This window comes from Equus asinus, chromosome 20 (genome assembly GCF_041296235.1).
Source record: "Equus asinus isolate D_3611 breed Donkey chromosome 20, EquAss-T2T_v2, whole genome shotgun sequence".
NCBI classification, from domain to species: domain Eukaryota; kingdom Metazoa; phylum Chordata; class Mammalia; order Perissodactyla; family Equidae; genus Equus; species Equus asinus.
Window position 1 is genome coordinate 90,464,434 of NC_091809.1, and position 16,366 is coordinate 90,480,799.

The 16,366-nt window shown below is 38.2% G+C and overlaps 1 protein-coding gene across 16 annotated transcripts in view; it reads left to right on the plus strand.

Annotated features, from left to right (window-relative positions):
• Positions 1 to 16,366, plus strand: part of LOC123278917 (olfactory receptor 2AG2-like) — a 410,069-nt gene that overhangs the window by 166,697 nt on the left and 227,006 nt on the right. For 14 of the 16 annotated variants that reach the window (XR_011495849.1, XR_011495850.1, XR_011495859.1 and 11 more), the window contains one exon: positions 6,249 to 6,390. The gene's annotated coding sequence lies outside the window, so the exon portion shown is untranslated. Of the gene's footprint in view, positions 1 to 6,248; positions 6,391 to 7,878; positions 11,395 to 16,366 lie in introns of those variants that run through there. The other 2 variants (XR_006516668.2, XR_011495851.1) reach the window with 1 other exon arrangement.

Genomic DNA, 16,366 nt, shown 5'->3' on the forward strand with positions numbered 1-16,366 from the left:
GTTCGGCCTTTAATTAGTACTCAACAGAGGTTAGCTATTATTTGTCTTATAGTGTGGAGCCCTATTGAAGAGGTCCCTTAGGAGGGAGACACCTCCCTTAATGTCAGAAGTTTACCGTAGAGTTGTTGATGTTGGCACCCATTATCCTTACCTGGGGAATATAATTCTGGTTTTGAGAGCTTAAAAGAACACCTTCCCCATTCCTTATCTGAGGGCTAAAAAGAAAATCAGTTTCATTCCTTGGGTAGCAATGGTGTTTCTGGATCCTTGAGACAGTGGACACCAGGAACAGAACTGGCCCAGCAACCTTGAGCAGTGACTGTGGATATTAACTGACAAAGCTGGTACTAAAAGTGTAACGCTCTAGGTTTTTGGCTGGTAAGAAGTGATGACATACCTGCTAAACAACAGCCTGTCCCACAGACCTGCTGTGAAAGGGCCAGTGCCAGCAGCTGCCACTGCCTTTCACTGTCCAGCAAGAAGAACCTGACAGACATGGCCAATACCACACCTCCCTGGAGACCCAGAGACTCAACAACTGCCCGTGCCTCAAGAAGTCCCTTTCTTCCTGCCATGTTCTAGAGTCATCTATTCAGTCTTCAGTTCCCAGCAGTACTGGACCACTGTGACTGAATCCCCCTAAAATATCAGGGTATTTAAGGAGTGTTAATTGGGAGGGCCCTGGCCAGTTTTCTTGGAAGCCCAAACTCTGAGCATGCGATTTGATAATAGTTTGAGATGTTAACTTACTGTCTGCAGGTATTTCCTCCCAATCCATTTTTAACCTCATTCAAAGAAATTACTACATCTATGAATAACAGTTTCAGGGAATGCATGAAGCAGGACAGAAAATATACATTTTAATACAAATTGAGATCATAGGCTTCCATAAATTAAAGTATCTTAAAGAAATATTAAGTATTTTTCCCAGACCAAAGGAACATTCACCCATAGGGGAAGGAGAAAGAGAGAGAAGTAAAGGAGATGTGAAGGTGCCATGAAAGAGGAAACAGGTACACTGATTTTTGTCACACTGGATGCAAGACCCTGAAGAGAAAGGGATGTGTGATGCATCTAGTCATAAGAGTTGAAAAATGGCCTTGCAGAAGATTTCTTCCATCTTCCAAACATGTTATGGAAGCATCATAGAGATGAATGTCTCATTGGAAATCTGTGGGACCAATGATCAAGGTATAATTCCCCTCCTCCTGATGCATTGGCATGGTGTAAGATCTGGAGACAGCGGCATAAACCTGGGGGAGAAAGAGAGATATACCAGAATGAACCAAAGTTAAAGTTGTTTTTCCAGTTCATCAAACTTAAGGCTGGAATTTAGAACTTATGTTGTATATAGAAAAATTAAGAAACTTTGACTCATGCATCCTTCAGTAGAACTACCCATTCCTGTAATGAAACTATCTTATCACCCAGAGCAACTCTGCATTTATTTCCGAGAGAGAGCTTTCTAAAATGAAAATTCCCGTTTAAAACTTTTCAATTATTTTCCATTACCTCCAAAGTTCTTAATACCAGACCCTCCATGATCTGTTACTGCAGATTCTACCTCATGTCTTACCACTCCCATCTCCCACCAATCAATCTTCCATTTTTTCTCAGTCCAAAGCTACTCCTTGCAGTTCTTTAGTTTGTGTTTTACAGTTCCATATTTTTGACTTTCTTTTCGCTTCTCAGAATTGTTCTTCTCCTGTTTTTCACACGGCGAATTCTTACTCATCTAGAACTCAACCAAATACCACCTCCTCTGGAAAGTCTCCCCCCAGTTCCTTGTCAGTGGGTTGGGTGCTTCTCCTCTGATCTGCCAAAGCACACTGTGCTTGCCCAACAGAGGGCTTATCGCACTGCAGGGATTGCTCATTGATGTGTGTTTCCCACACTAGATTGTGAATTCTTTAAGGGTAAGGATTGTAACCTATTCATTGTAGTATTTCTAGCATAGCAATGACTCACAGATAACAGAGCCTCAATAGAAGTGTTTTGACTGAATCATTACAGGATTTTATAGAATATTTATATCTATTTTGGCTGATGCCTTAAGCAATACGTACTGCATTTCAAAGTGAGACGTAAGATCACGAGACAAGACTTGCTTGAAAAAGAATCTGTTTTAGCTTGTGTCCCCTGTTCTTATTTGTGAATGAGGCTTACCCATCCTTCTTCAGCACCTCCTGTGGACTCTTCCATTATAAAACTCTTTCTGTCAAGATTTCTCATTTTCCCAAGCTTAATGTTGCTTCTGCTCAGAAGGTAAGAGAGCCTGGGTGATGCAGCCTATAGAGGTCAGCATCCCATAGCTTAGAGAAGTGAGAAGGCAGACTGAGAATGGATAAAGAGGGGCAAACAGAGAAAACCCAGCATAACTGAGATACTATCTGGCCAAATGAAGGAGTTAAGGGAACAGAGTCTCATTGCTAGACAGGGAGAGAACAAGCATGGAACAGAACATAATAGAAGATAATAGAGATCTCCACAATCTGCAAGCACAGTTTTGGTTCCTGAGGTGAGATAATAGATCCAGGAAACAGAGAAGGAGAGAAAGTTTGAGAGGGCATATCAGAGGACATAAGGAGAAGACACGTGCATCATGAAGAGAGTAGATCTTAACTGTTTTCTGCTTCTGAAATCTTGAGTACAAAGTAGCTTGAGTGAAGCTCTTGTGATCACCAGTTGGTACACTGATGTTGCAAGACGCTCAGAAAAACAAATTCTAAAGAGTCTGGCTCTAATCCTTATTTGATCTCTGAACATGTTGGCCACACTCCCTAAGTGCATAGGAAAGAAGAGATAGCAGTCATTTATGACACAATTTCAGCATTACTCAATTAATTGTGAGTGAGATAGAGTGTGCCATCTGGGTGAGATGGAGATCAGAGGCCTTATTCCAAATACTTAATATCAATTTTATATATTGATTTCTTTTTTTATTTGTTTATTTTTATAGGTGCCATACTTTCTCCAAGGGGAATTTAAGATTACCTAAAAGAGAAATTTATCTACAAGACTGCATCAATTACAATAGAGTAAAAAGGAATGAAATGAGCACAGGGGAAAGTAGTGCTTTGGTTTTTTATTGCTGCATAACAAACCAGAGCCCCCAACCAATCATTTATTTGGCTCATGGTTCTGTCATTTATGTGAGGATAACTCCATGATGTTTAGGGACACAGATGATATGACTTGAATAGCTGCAGGGACTCAAATCAGGGTTGTAACAGTGGGGGCTGGCTGGTCATCCCTCTTTCCCTCCATGAGGCTTCTCAGCATGGGCTGGCTTCAGCTCTTCTTAGTGTGATAACCTCAGGATAGTGAGACTTTTTACATGGCATCTCAGGGCTCAAATTAGAGTGACGGAATGTTAAAAAGAAAAAAAAACACCTAGGTGCAAAACCTCTATGATGTAGCTTCAGAAGTCATTTACCATCACTTCCCACTATATTCTATTGTTCACACAGGCCCCACCATTATTCAGCATGGGAGGAGCCTGCACATGGTGTGAATACTGGGAGGCACGGATCACAGGAAGGGGCATTCCAGAGGCTGGCTACCTTAGGTGATTTCAGAAATTAGGCTAAAAAATACATGGAATAATGGCATATCCACTTGCTCTGAATGGGATACAAACTCCATGCAAATTGTGACAATAATAATATAATATTAGCTACCATTTGCTAACAATTTTTCTGTGTCCGTTGTTCTTCTATCAGACTTTGTATAGATGATTCATTTTATCCTCACAGTCGCCTTACGAGCCAGGTATTATTAACATCACCATTTTGGAGGTAAGTGAAGGCCCAGAAAGCTGAAGCAACTTGCCTAAATTCAAAATGGGGGGACATGGCAGAACTGGGACTCATACTGAGGCAGTCCGGGTTTGAGTCCAAGTTCTTAATTACCAATGTTTTAGCAGTTAAAAAAAATGAGAAAGGCCTACAGTTCTACATTTTAGTGTCCTTAAAATTTTAAAACTACTTAGGAGAGTCTCACCTATTGTCCTACTAGGACCAGTCAGTTAACTGTGTAGCAAATAACGACAATCTCACAGCTGACACACGGGTGAGTTTTGAGGTGCTGTCTTGTATCAACTGTGAATGTAAGCTGACAGGTTCCACAGTATTGGGAAGAGCAGATGGAGTGTGTTTCCTTTAAACAAGCCTCCAAGAACACTGTTTCTTTGGTCTGAACTTTTAATAAATCTGAATGGCCATGATCTTGAGATTTAGTCCCCAGGATACAGTACCTGTCTTGCTGGTTTAGTACAAGCCCTCTCTGTCTGAACAGACTGATGATCTTGGGGCATTTACTATTATATTCTGACTGAATATCTCCCCTTTCTGTGTCCTAAACCATTGCTAATTCTGAAAAGGCATAAAGGAGAGTCTCTGTCATTTCCGTAGCTTCTCCCCCTGCATCGAGCTTCTTTCTGGGAGGCATGAAAGTAGGGCTTTTAACAAATGAACAAGGACAATGGAAGTTGTGATTCTGGATGAAGATGTTGTGTGCGTGCAGGCTTCCCTGCACTTTCCACAACCCCAGTTCCACTTCTATCACACCTTTCCCAGCAGCAGCAGTGTGTGTGTGTGTGTGTTTGAGCTCTCTCAACTTGGCCCACGTTCACGCAAGCTGCAGCTGCTCCCTGGCTTCGGGGATTTCCAGGGAGTTTTTTTCTGCTTGCCAAAACTTGCTAGGGAATCTAGGCTGGGAGATAAGCTCACTCTGATAATTAGAATTTGGAACATTTTAACACCTTAAGAACTCATGGAGGGCTTGCTGTTTCTCATTTACAAGCAATCACCTCCATCTTTCTTCTTGGCATCCCTCACCCACACGACAAGAGAAGTAGCAGCCAAAGGTCTTGCTGTTCCTCAGCCTGAGCTTAGTCTGGGAGAGGTGGTCCTAATTCTTAACCACTTCACTGTATGACTCTTCCTTGAAAAATTCTGCATCCTCAGAACTTAGCGCACCAGCCTTGTTCCTGGAAAGCTCAGTGATGAGATGAGGTCTTTGGAGGTTCTGCAAACCCAACGCATAAAACTGTGTTGTTTGCCACCTGAGGTGAGCCTAAGAGAGTTTTGCTGTCTTTCTCATAATAATGCTTTATTTCACAGAGCAGATTTTTAATTATTTTTCTGAGGATTACTTTGTTGTCAGAGAAGCACCTTTTTATCTCTCTGTTACCTCCTTGTTTTTCTCAACTTATTTTCTCTCCTACTTCTCTTTTCTTGCCCTTTAAATCCTCCTTTTCTTGCTTTCCTCCCTCTTTTTAATTTGAACACTGAGAAAAAGGATGGAAATGTATGCCACCTTGGATGAAGCCTGGACCCTAAGAGCAGATTCCATCAGGGGTCTTGTGACAGCATCAGTACGAGGATGCTTGAGGAACACAAGCCCTCATCCTTCCCAGGTTAAGTGCAAACTTGCAATTAGATTGAAAAAAGTTCCACAAGCATGGAATTGGAGAAGCCTGACTTAATATTAGTTAATAATAATAACTTTCAGAAGACTCTAATATTTCAGTATAAAATCAGCTCCATGTGAACCAAAGTCAGATGGTCCCGTTGAGTAAACCTCATTTGATTTTTTCTAACTTTATTGAGATATAATTGACATATAACATTGCATAAGTTTAAGGTATACAATATATTGATTTGATAGATTTACATATTGCAAAATGGTTACTACTACAGCATTAGCTGACACTTCCATCCTGGCCCTTAAATTTCAAACCTATTGTCCAAGTGTCCAGAAGTAATATACCTGTGCTCTGACCAGAACTGTGATAATCAATAAACAGAAAGTTTGTTGAAAATGGAGTGGGCAGGTCAGAAGAGAGAACTCTCATGCACACGCCACTAAATGCACACTCCACTCAAAGCACACTACAGACCCCCACAGGAAGATATATACCTTGCATCTCTGACAGGAAGCAATACTACTTTACTACCACCGCAGAAGGAAGGAGGAAATTCTTCCTTGCCCGGCAACAGCTCAACCAATGAGAGATTGCCATAATTCAGCCAATGAAAAGCTGCTATACTTCGAACCACCAGTTTCCTCCAATGGACTCTTCCTTTACACTAGCTCCACCCAACTTTATAAAAGAACATTCCTTTCCTTTGTTTCTCGGACTTGCCTATGGTTTATCGTAGATCCCACTCCCAAGTTGCAGTGTTTTGCCTTTCCTGAATAAATCCATTTTGCTGATAAAATAACTGGCTGTTTATTTGTTTCAGGTCAATCGAATTTACCTCAGCTGCTGTGATCATTGCTGAGAACAATACTGTTTGGCTCTGATGAATTTCTCAGGGGCCCAATACCTTAGGCCGTTGAGATGGGAATGGATACCTGTGAGCATCAGGGCAAGTTCCTTTCCAGGTAAGTCAGATGCTTTTGGTAGCAGGGGACAGCTTAAAGGCCTTAAAATTGGGGATGAGGGGATGAGGGCAGCAAAGAGTCCTGAAAAGAAGATTAAAGGGCTTGCAAGAATGGCAAGTTGAGAGTGGAATGAGAGTGGAAAGGATTGGTTCGTGACTGGGAAATGCTAACTTCAATGGCTCCAGAAAAAATAAGGAAATAATTGCTAGGAGTTTGTGGAGTGTCAATCATTGGAGTAATGTCTAAAATTGATTCAAGTTTCTAGGTGAGTTGCCTTGTGTTTCCTTCAAAAGCATATTTGATGGGGTTTTGTTGTTGTTATTTTGTTATTGTTAACCCTTGCAGAAATAAGAACTACTTCTCCCGTAGATTGCTGTACAAAGTTAATCAATATTTCATTTAAAGAGTAGGAAGAATACTGATAAAGAACCAAACTATCACACTTTATAGATAAAATGTCTTTCTTCCTGAGGAATGCAGGTGGATTCAGCCAGAGTTGGGAGGAAATGAAAGCCCTAGTAAAAATAGGAGAACGGTGTGATGTCAGATTCAGCTCATAGAAATTCTTGGAATTGAAAAGATAGTCAAATAGAGTGGGATTAGAGGAATAATAATGTAGCTACCATTTGTTGTATGTCTACTCTGAGGAGGGAAGGACATATACATCTATTGTATATAGTATCATATGGGTGAGTATTATTCTACGTTAATGAAACAGGAGCCAAGAAAAGTTAATATTTGCCCAAGTTTACAGAACTGCGAAATCACAGAGCTAGCTAGGAACTCCTCTCAAATGTGTGTGCTGCTAACGCCAATGAATATCCTAGCTCGCTGTGCTTCCTGGAAATGGCTCTGGCTGTTACTGAACAAGGTTCTTTTTGCCTGTCAAACAGAAAACCAATCACTGAAATGGCGAGGTTGCAGCAGAGCAAGGCTTTTAATAAGACAGCGAAGTGAGGTGATGGGAGAACAAATCTCAAATCTGCGTCCCCCAAAACGGGGACTTACTTAGGGATATTTATGGGCTAGGGGGACAAGGTGGTCTGAAGTGTGGGGATAGGTGATTGGAGGCAAGGAGGAGTGAGATATTTTGATGATCTGCACAGGCATAGTCAAACTTCACGCTGCTTCATAGGACTCATGCTCACAAAATGGCAGTGCAGGCATGATCTGAGGGTGAAGTTTTTAGCTCCCTGACATCAGGAGTTCACTTATCAGGCAATTGCACAGGTCCAGTTGGTGGGTTGGTGGTCTCCACTGGCATGAACTGGAAGAGTTGACTCCTAATTTCTGAAAAACAACTCAAGCCATCTGTTACCATGGTGACTCAGGAGCCAGGGAGGTGTTATCCATAGGAACCTAGTGGGAGTCAGATAATGTATTGCCTAAGCTGGCAATGGGTGAGTGAACAATTAAGAGCTACAATTATAAACTTTAGTAAAACTTTAGTCATGAGCTTCCTAATCATTAACCGCTTACTGTTCACAGGTTTCCTGGGTGTGTCAATTGCCCCAAGCAAGGGAGGGATAACAAGAAAGTGTATTCTGTAGCAAAATGAGCAGCTTAACTGGGCCTGCTCTAGAGGAGGGGAGAAACAACATTGAAGAAAAGCAACAATGAGTGGACCATTCCAGATTTGTGGGAAAACAAGTCTCACAAATCGTGCTGGCTGCATTGAAACCATTTCCCCTTCATGCTTGATTTCTTACCCATGCAATGTCCCCATCTTCCCTAAACTGAAATCCTGTTCTGGCCTAAGAGATGGCTTTCTGCTGCCCTCTCCAAATGAGGGCAAGAAAGAGTTTAAGCATTCATGCTTCTGAAATTTGGAGGAAAAAAAAAAGCTCAGTGTCATCTTTGACTCCTCCTTTTCTTGTACACCCTATATCAAATTTATCAGCAAGTCCTATTAGCTTTCTCTTGAAATATATTCACAATAAACCACCTCTTCCTATTTCTGCTGCTACCACTCTGAGCCAAGTCACCATGATTTGTAACTTGCATCATTGCAATAGCCTCGTAAGAAGTCTTTGACTATTCTGCAGATAGTAGTTGGATAATATTTTATAATTGCAAGCCCAATAATTTCATTTCACTCCTCAAAATTTTCTTAGAAGCCAGTCCCTTTGCCCTGTTCTTTTCATTTCTATATCCCCAGAATTTTAATAACTATTAATCAAATTCATTATTAATTCATTCACTTAATAAATGGTTATTGAAATTCCTCCCCATGACAAGCACTATTATGTGTGCTAGGGATAATGGAGAAAAACAGAATGCTACGATAGTAAAAACGAATGTTAGGATGTGCGTATCTTTTAATTTCCTATGGCTGCAGTAGCAAATCACCACAACCCTGATGGTTTAAAACAACATAAACTTATTCTTTTATAGTTCTGAAGGCCAGAAGTCCAAAGTCAGTTTCACTGATCTAAAGTTAATGGGTCAGCAGGACTTGTTCCTTCTGGAGGCTCCAGGGGAGAATATGTTTCCTTGCCTTTTCCAGCTTCCAGGGGCCAACTACATCCTTTGGCTCTTGGCTCACTCTTCCATTTTCAAAGCCAGCAGTGTAGGACTACCAAAGCTCTCTATTACTTCTTGAGAAACTTGTAGTAGTTTGGATCTTTCAACAGATTTGTCTATATCATCTTAGTTGCTGAGTTTATTGGCATAAGATTTTTCATAAGGTTTCCTTATTAGACTTTATTTATTATTTATTATTTATTTATTTATTTATTTGAGGAAGATTAGTCCTGAGCTAACATCTTCTGCCAACCCTCCTCTTTTTTTCCTGAGGAAGACTGGCCGTGAGCTAACATCCATGCCCATCTTCCTCTACTTTACATGTAGGATGCCTGCCACAGCATGGCTTGACAAGTGGTACATAGGTCCACACCTGGGATCCGAACTGGCGAACCCTGGGCCACTGAAGTGGAATGTTTGAACTTAACTGCTCCACCACTGGGCCAGCCCCCCTCCTTATTAGACTTTATATCTGTACAATATGAAGTGATATTACCTTTCTCTTCCTGATACTGGTAATGAATTGTTTTTCCTGGATCTGTCTAGCTAGATGTTTATTATTGATCTTCATTATTTCTTTTCTTATATTTACTTGGAGTTTAATTTGTTCTTTTCCTAGTGTTTTTTTAGAGTTGGCATCTGTCATTATTGATATGAGATATTACCTCTTTTCTAATACAGGCATTTGATGAAATAAACTTACTCCTAAATACTGCTTTAGTAGCATCCCACAAAATTTCATATATTGGGTTTTTATTTTTATTTCACTTCAATACCCTTAATTTCCCCTTTGATTTATTTTTTGTTCCTCTCTATGAAGTGTGGGTTATTTAGAATTTTGTTGTTTACTTTCCAGATATTTGAGGATTTTCCAGATATCTCTCTGATATTAATTTCTAGTTTAATTCCATTATAATCAGAGATCATACTTCATGTAATTTTAATTCTTTTCAACTTTTTGGGCTTGTCTTATAATCTCTTTTGATGACTATTCTGTGTAAACTTAAAAAGAATGTGTAGTCTGCTGTTGTTGGATGGAAAATTCTATAAAAGCCAATTAGGTCAAGACATTTATAATGTTTTTCAAATCCTCTACATCTTTACTGATTTTCTGTCTCACTGTTTTGTAAATTACTAAGAAAGGAATGATGTCATCTCCCACTAGAGTTGAGTTTTGTTTGTTTCTCTTGTCAGTTCTATCAATTTTTCTTCATGTACTTTGAAGCTCTGTTGTTAGGTGCATACACATTAGGATTATTATGTCTTCTAGGTGATTTGACCCCTTTCTCATTATGTAATGTCCTTCTTTATTTTTGGTAATGGTGCTTGTTCTGAATTAAACTTTGATATTAATACAACTTTTTTAGACTTAGAAGTGCACACTGACAGCCAGGGCCCCCACAGATGTTTGTGGGCCTGGATCCAGCCTGGTCTCCTGCCACTGACTGACCTGAACCACTGGCTCAAAGTGAAGGGATGGGGAAAGATATTCCACACTAACAGAAAACAAAAGAGTAAAGTAGTCACACTATATCAGACAAAATAGACTTTCAGTAAAAAACTGTAACAATTCAAAGAAGGTGATTATATAATGGTAAAATTGTCAATTCATGAAGAGGGTGTAACAATTGTAAATATATATGCACCCAACATTGGAACACCTAAATATATTAAGCAAATACTAACAGATCTAAAGAGAGTAACAGACAACACTACAATAATAGGACTGGACTTCTATACCGTGTTTAAACAATGATAGATCATCCTGGCAGAAAATCAATAAGGAGACATTAGAATTGAACTATACTTTAGACCAAGTTGACCTAACAGACATATACAGACCATTCCACTCAATAGCAGGAGAATACACATTCTTTTCAAACAATGTGGAATATTCTCAAGGAGAGATCATAGTTCACAAAATAAGTCTCAGAAATTTAAAAATATTGAACTTATACCAAGTATCTTTTCTGACCACAATGGTAAGAAACTAGAAATCAATAGCAGAAGGAAAATTGGAAAATTCACAAATATGTAGAAATTAGATGACACACTCCTAAACAATGGGTAAAAGATGAAATAAAAGGGAAATCAAAAAATATCTTGAAACAAATGTAAATGGAAACACAACATATCAAAACTTATGGGATGTAGCAAAAGCAGTGCTGAAAGGGGTTTATAGCAAAAAATGCCTACGATAAGAAAAAAAATCTCAAATTAACTTTACATTTCAGGGAACTAGAGAAAAAAGAACAAACTAAGCCTGAAGTTAGCAGAAGGAAGGAGATAACAAAGATCAGAGCAGAAATAAATGAAATAGAGAATATAAAAACAATAGAAAATATCAATGGAACTAAAATTGTTTTTTTGAAAAGATAAACAAAATTGACAAACCTTTAGCTAGTTTTACCAAGAATAAAAGAGAAGACTCAAATACAGAACATCTTAAAGGAGAAAGGAGACGTTACTACTGCTATCACAGAAATACAAAGGATCATAAGACACTATGAACCATTATGTGCTAATAAATTGGATAAGCTAGATGAAAAAGATAAATTCCCAGAATCATGCCACCTATGAGGTCTTCATGATGATGAAATAGAAAATCTAAACAAACCAATAACAATTAAGGAAATTAAAACAGTAATCAAAAACCTCTCAACAAAGAAAAGCCCAGGACCAGATGACTATACAAGTGAATTCTGCCAAACATTTAAAGAATAATTGACACCAATTCTTCTCAAACTCTTCCCCAAAATTGAAGAGAAGAGAAGACTCCCAAACTCATTTTACAAGGCCAACATTATCCTGATGCCAAAGCTCGATAAGGACACTACAAGAAAAGAAAACTATAGGCCAATATCCCAGATGAATATAGATTTAAAAATTCTCAAGGAAATATTAGAAAACTGAATTCAATAGCACATTAAAAAGATTATGCCCAATGATCAAGTGAAATTTATCCCTGTGATGCAAGGATTGTTCAACATGTGCAAATCAAAAAATTTTATATGCCACACAAGTACAATGAAATACGAAAATCATATGATCATCTCAATAGATGCAGAAAAAGCATTTGACAAAAGCAACATTCTCATGTGGTAAAAACTCTCAACAAATTGGGTATAGAAGGAACATACCTCAACATATTACGGGACATATATGACAAACCCATGGCTAACATCATACTCAATGGTGAAGGATTGAAAGGTTTTCCTCAGATCAGGAATAAGACAAGGGTGCCCACTCTCACTACTCCTATTCAACATAGCACTAGAAGTCCTGGCCAGAGCAATTAGGTAATAAAAAGAAATAAAATGCATCCAAACCAGAAAGGATGAAGTAAAACTATTTTTGTTGATGCCATGATCTTATATAAAGAAAATCCGGGGCTGGCCCACTGGTACAGCGGTTAAGTTCACACATTCCGCTTTTGCGGCCTGGGGTTCACTGGTTCAGATCCCGGGTGTGGACACGGCACTGCTTGGCACGCCATGCTGTGGTAGGTGTCCCACATATAAAGTAGAGGAAGATGGGCATGGATGTTAGCTCAGGGCCAGTCTTTCTCAGTGAAAAGAGGAGGATTGGAAGCAGTTAGTTCAGGGCTAATCTTCCTCAAAAAAAAAAAAAAAAAGAAAAGAAAATCCAAAAGACTCCACCAAAAAAAGTTACAACTGATAAACAAGTCAGTAATGTTTAAGGATACAAAATCAACGTACAAAAATCAGTTGCGTTTCTATACACTAACAACAAACTATCTGAAAAAGCAATAAAACCATCCCATTTAATAGCATAAAAAACTATAAAATACTTAGAAATAAACTTAACCAAGTGAAGGAAAGATCTATACACACAAAACTATAAGCTATTAATAAAAGAAATATTACTAAAAGATAATTAAATACCCAAAGGAAAGATAATAGCAATGTATTGTTCATTTATAGCATATGAAAAGTAAAATTATAACAAGAATTAGCATAAAGGTTTAGAGAGAATTATTGTAAATTTGCCATTGTAAGGTTCTCACACAACATGAAGTAGTATAATATTATTTGAAGGTAAACTCTAGTTAACTAATGATGCATGTTGTAGGTCACAGGGCAACATTAAAATTTTTTAAAATAATAAGCCAATGTAAGAGGTAAAACAGAATCATAAAAATTACTCAATTAATCCATATGATGCAGGAAGAGAGGAAAAAAGGAATGAAGAACAGATGAAACAATAAACAAAATGATAATTTTAATCTAACCATATTGAGTTTTATTAAATAAAAATAATCCAAACAAACCAATTAGAAGTCGGAGATTGTCAGATTGGATTAAAAGCAATACTAAACTATATATGGGCCACATGAAACCCATTTTAAATATAAAGTTATAGTTAGGTTAAAAGCAAAATTATTTTAAAATAAAAAGATATAACTTGCAGAAATCATTATAAGAAAATGGTTGCAGGATGATGCTGCCAGTGCACACATGGCAATGGAGGCCAGTGACAGGCATTAGGGTGGTGGCATACAAGTGCACAGCTGGAGCTGCTAGCCCCAGTTTTGTGCACAGTGGTTGGGGTCAGCTGTGGGTAGCTAGGCTGACATGTTCCACTTGTGCAACCACAGAGGCCTGGGCTGCCCTGAAAAGCTGGAGAAGTGGGTCACTCACCCAGCTATCCCTTTCCCAATGAGGGGAACTCTTTCTAGCTGGAGAGTTCCCTCCTGGTGTTGAGCAATGCTGTCATGGGAGATTGTAGGCAAAATGAAGCTGGTTTTTTTTTTCCTTTTTGTGCAGTTGTTCTCAAGACTTTTGTTCCATCGTGTTGCCAAAGTTTCTTAAGTGGACTTCAGAGCTCTTGCAGCACTGTTTTTGGTTCGTGGATAGCTGTCTAATTGTTGATCTTTGTGGGAAGATGGAGGTTGAGGTCTCCTACTCCACCATTTTGGTGACATCTTTTTTACAGTTTCTATCTCTCTGCTGAAATTCTCCATGTGTTTATGCATGTTGTCCACTTTTTCCACTAGAGCTACTATTATGGTGGCTCTGTCTTCCTCCCAGGCTCTGCCACTGGTAATCAGTGCTCTTGTTTGAGGTCTTATTGGAGGCCCTACCCTTTATTTAATTTTTGACTATTTGACTGTCCCATGACCTCTGCCTTCTCATTATTTCAAGAAAAGTTATAATTTTGTTGATTTTTATTGTTTTTATGGTGGAAAGGACACTTTTTCTAGATTTCTACACCTAAGAGGAAGACAGAAGTTCAACTATTTAATTTATTTTGATACTTGTCTTACTTGCAGCTTAGCATTTTAACTCAGAACGATTTATAGATTCAAATGCAACAAATGCTTTGTTTTAAAAAATGATAAGGTTCATTTTTCCAAATCCACCTGAAGCAAAGATTTTTGATAAGATACAGCTGGTAAATTTCTATATTCACTAATGTAAGTTACTCTCTCTTGCTAACTAGTTTTATAACTATAAATCATATGTATGATAATATATTTCTAAAAATGTTTTAAACAAAATGGTACAAGGGATAGCTGGGTGAGTGACCCACTTCTCCACCATCTCCACTCTTCACTGGGAGAACTTTAAGTACATTAGAAAATTCCATTTTCAAATTTTTAGCATGAACATGGGAGAATTTTATACATAGCATATATTAGTTTAAGCCATAAGATCACGTATGAACAGAAACATTTTCAAGCATCCATTTTCAAAAATGATCTCTTTTAACTATTTATTTAGAAGATTAGTTTCCTTTTCCCTCAGTTTTAAAATGTTGCCGTATCAGTCAACAACCTGGCAGTAAACTTTAGATGCTTCAAGAAACTTTAATGAAGTGATTGGTTAGGTAAGGACAGAATTAAGAGACCCACCAAAGGATATTGAGACACTCAGAGATGCGACAGCAGGAAGCCATTACTGCTTTAAACTTGAAGGGAGAAGAGGGGAATAATGTACTACTATATTATAAGAGAGATGCAGTCTGAAGGAGGGACCTCTTGCAAGAGGTGGGATATAGACACTATCAGAAAACAGAGCCCGGAGTAGGAAGCAAGCAGGGAAGAAATATCCTATCTCTGTTTCTACTTTTGGTCTTTTGTCTCCTTCTGGTACTTCCCTTTGTCTACAACCAATTGGAAGCCAGCCAGCAATGGAACCCAGTGATATATTCCTTAGAGATCAGCTTCCTAGAGTACAGGGCAGAATAGAATGGCTTAGAATGTTTCAATGTTAAGAAGATGAATGGCAAAACCCAATATAATCATCTCTTCCTTTAAGAGAGACATTACAACTATGTATTTTGTTGTAAAAATCTCTTGTGCCATTGTAGTGGCATCCACCTACCATCAAAGCAAAGGTCATCCAAGTTTGATTTTTGTTTTTGGTACTTTGCGACTCAGTTACCAACAACTCTTTGTGCTGTGCAAATATTCTTAAGGTTTCTTACTATCACATTATAAATATTTTTAAGGTTCTATAATATATGAAAGGTTTCTGTTTCTAAAAAGCCCATATTGATGACATATTATGGAAATCTGTACGCTACAGTTTGGCTTCTATAAGTATGTTATGAATGATTCACTGAATGAATTTCATAGGAGTTGCTATTTCCATAAAAATACTTTTGAATTCCTCCTATCTTTAAATTGGCATACCGATTAGATTTTTAGAAAATAAATTTCATGGAGATATAATTTAAGTACAATAAAATATAGTTATTTAAAAACATACAGGTAGATTAGTTTTGACAGCTGTATGCACCTATGTAATTAGCTCCACAGTCAAGATATATATTTCTCTTGCATCAGATAATTCCCTTGCACCCCTTTGCTGTCAGTTCCTATATACCAGGTGACCACTGATCCAATTCATAAAGCTACTACACCAGTCCTCAAGTAACTCTTGACCTCATAACTTCATAAGAATAGACTCATACGGTATGAACTCTTTTATGTCTAGTTTTTTGTTTGGCATAATGTTTCTGAGATTCAACCATGATGCTGCATTTATCAATAGTTCATTTTTTCTGCTGAATAGTATTCTATTAAGTGGATGTACCAAAGGGTATGCCATAGTTTATTTGTGCGTCATCTATTAATACACATTTGGCTTTTTTCAAGTTTTTGGTTATTTTAAATAAAGCGGATAAGAACAATTGTAAGTTTTTTGTGTTGGCAAAGGCTTTCATTTCTGTTAGGTACCTAGGAATATAACTTCTGGGTTGATCAACAAATATATGTTGAATTCCATGTGCCCATTTAAAATAGTCTTTTTTTTTTGGTGAGGGAGATTGGCCCTGAGTTAACATCTGTGCTGATCTTTCCTCTATTTTGTATGTGGCTCACCACCAAGCATAGTTTGATGAGTGATGTAGGTCTGTGCCTGCGATCTGAACTTGCAAACCCAGGCCGCCAAAGCAGAGCACGCTGAATTTAACCACTATGCCACTG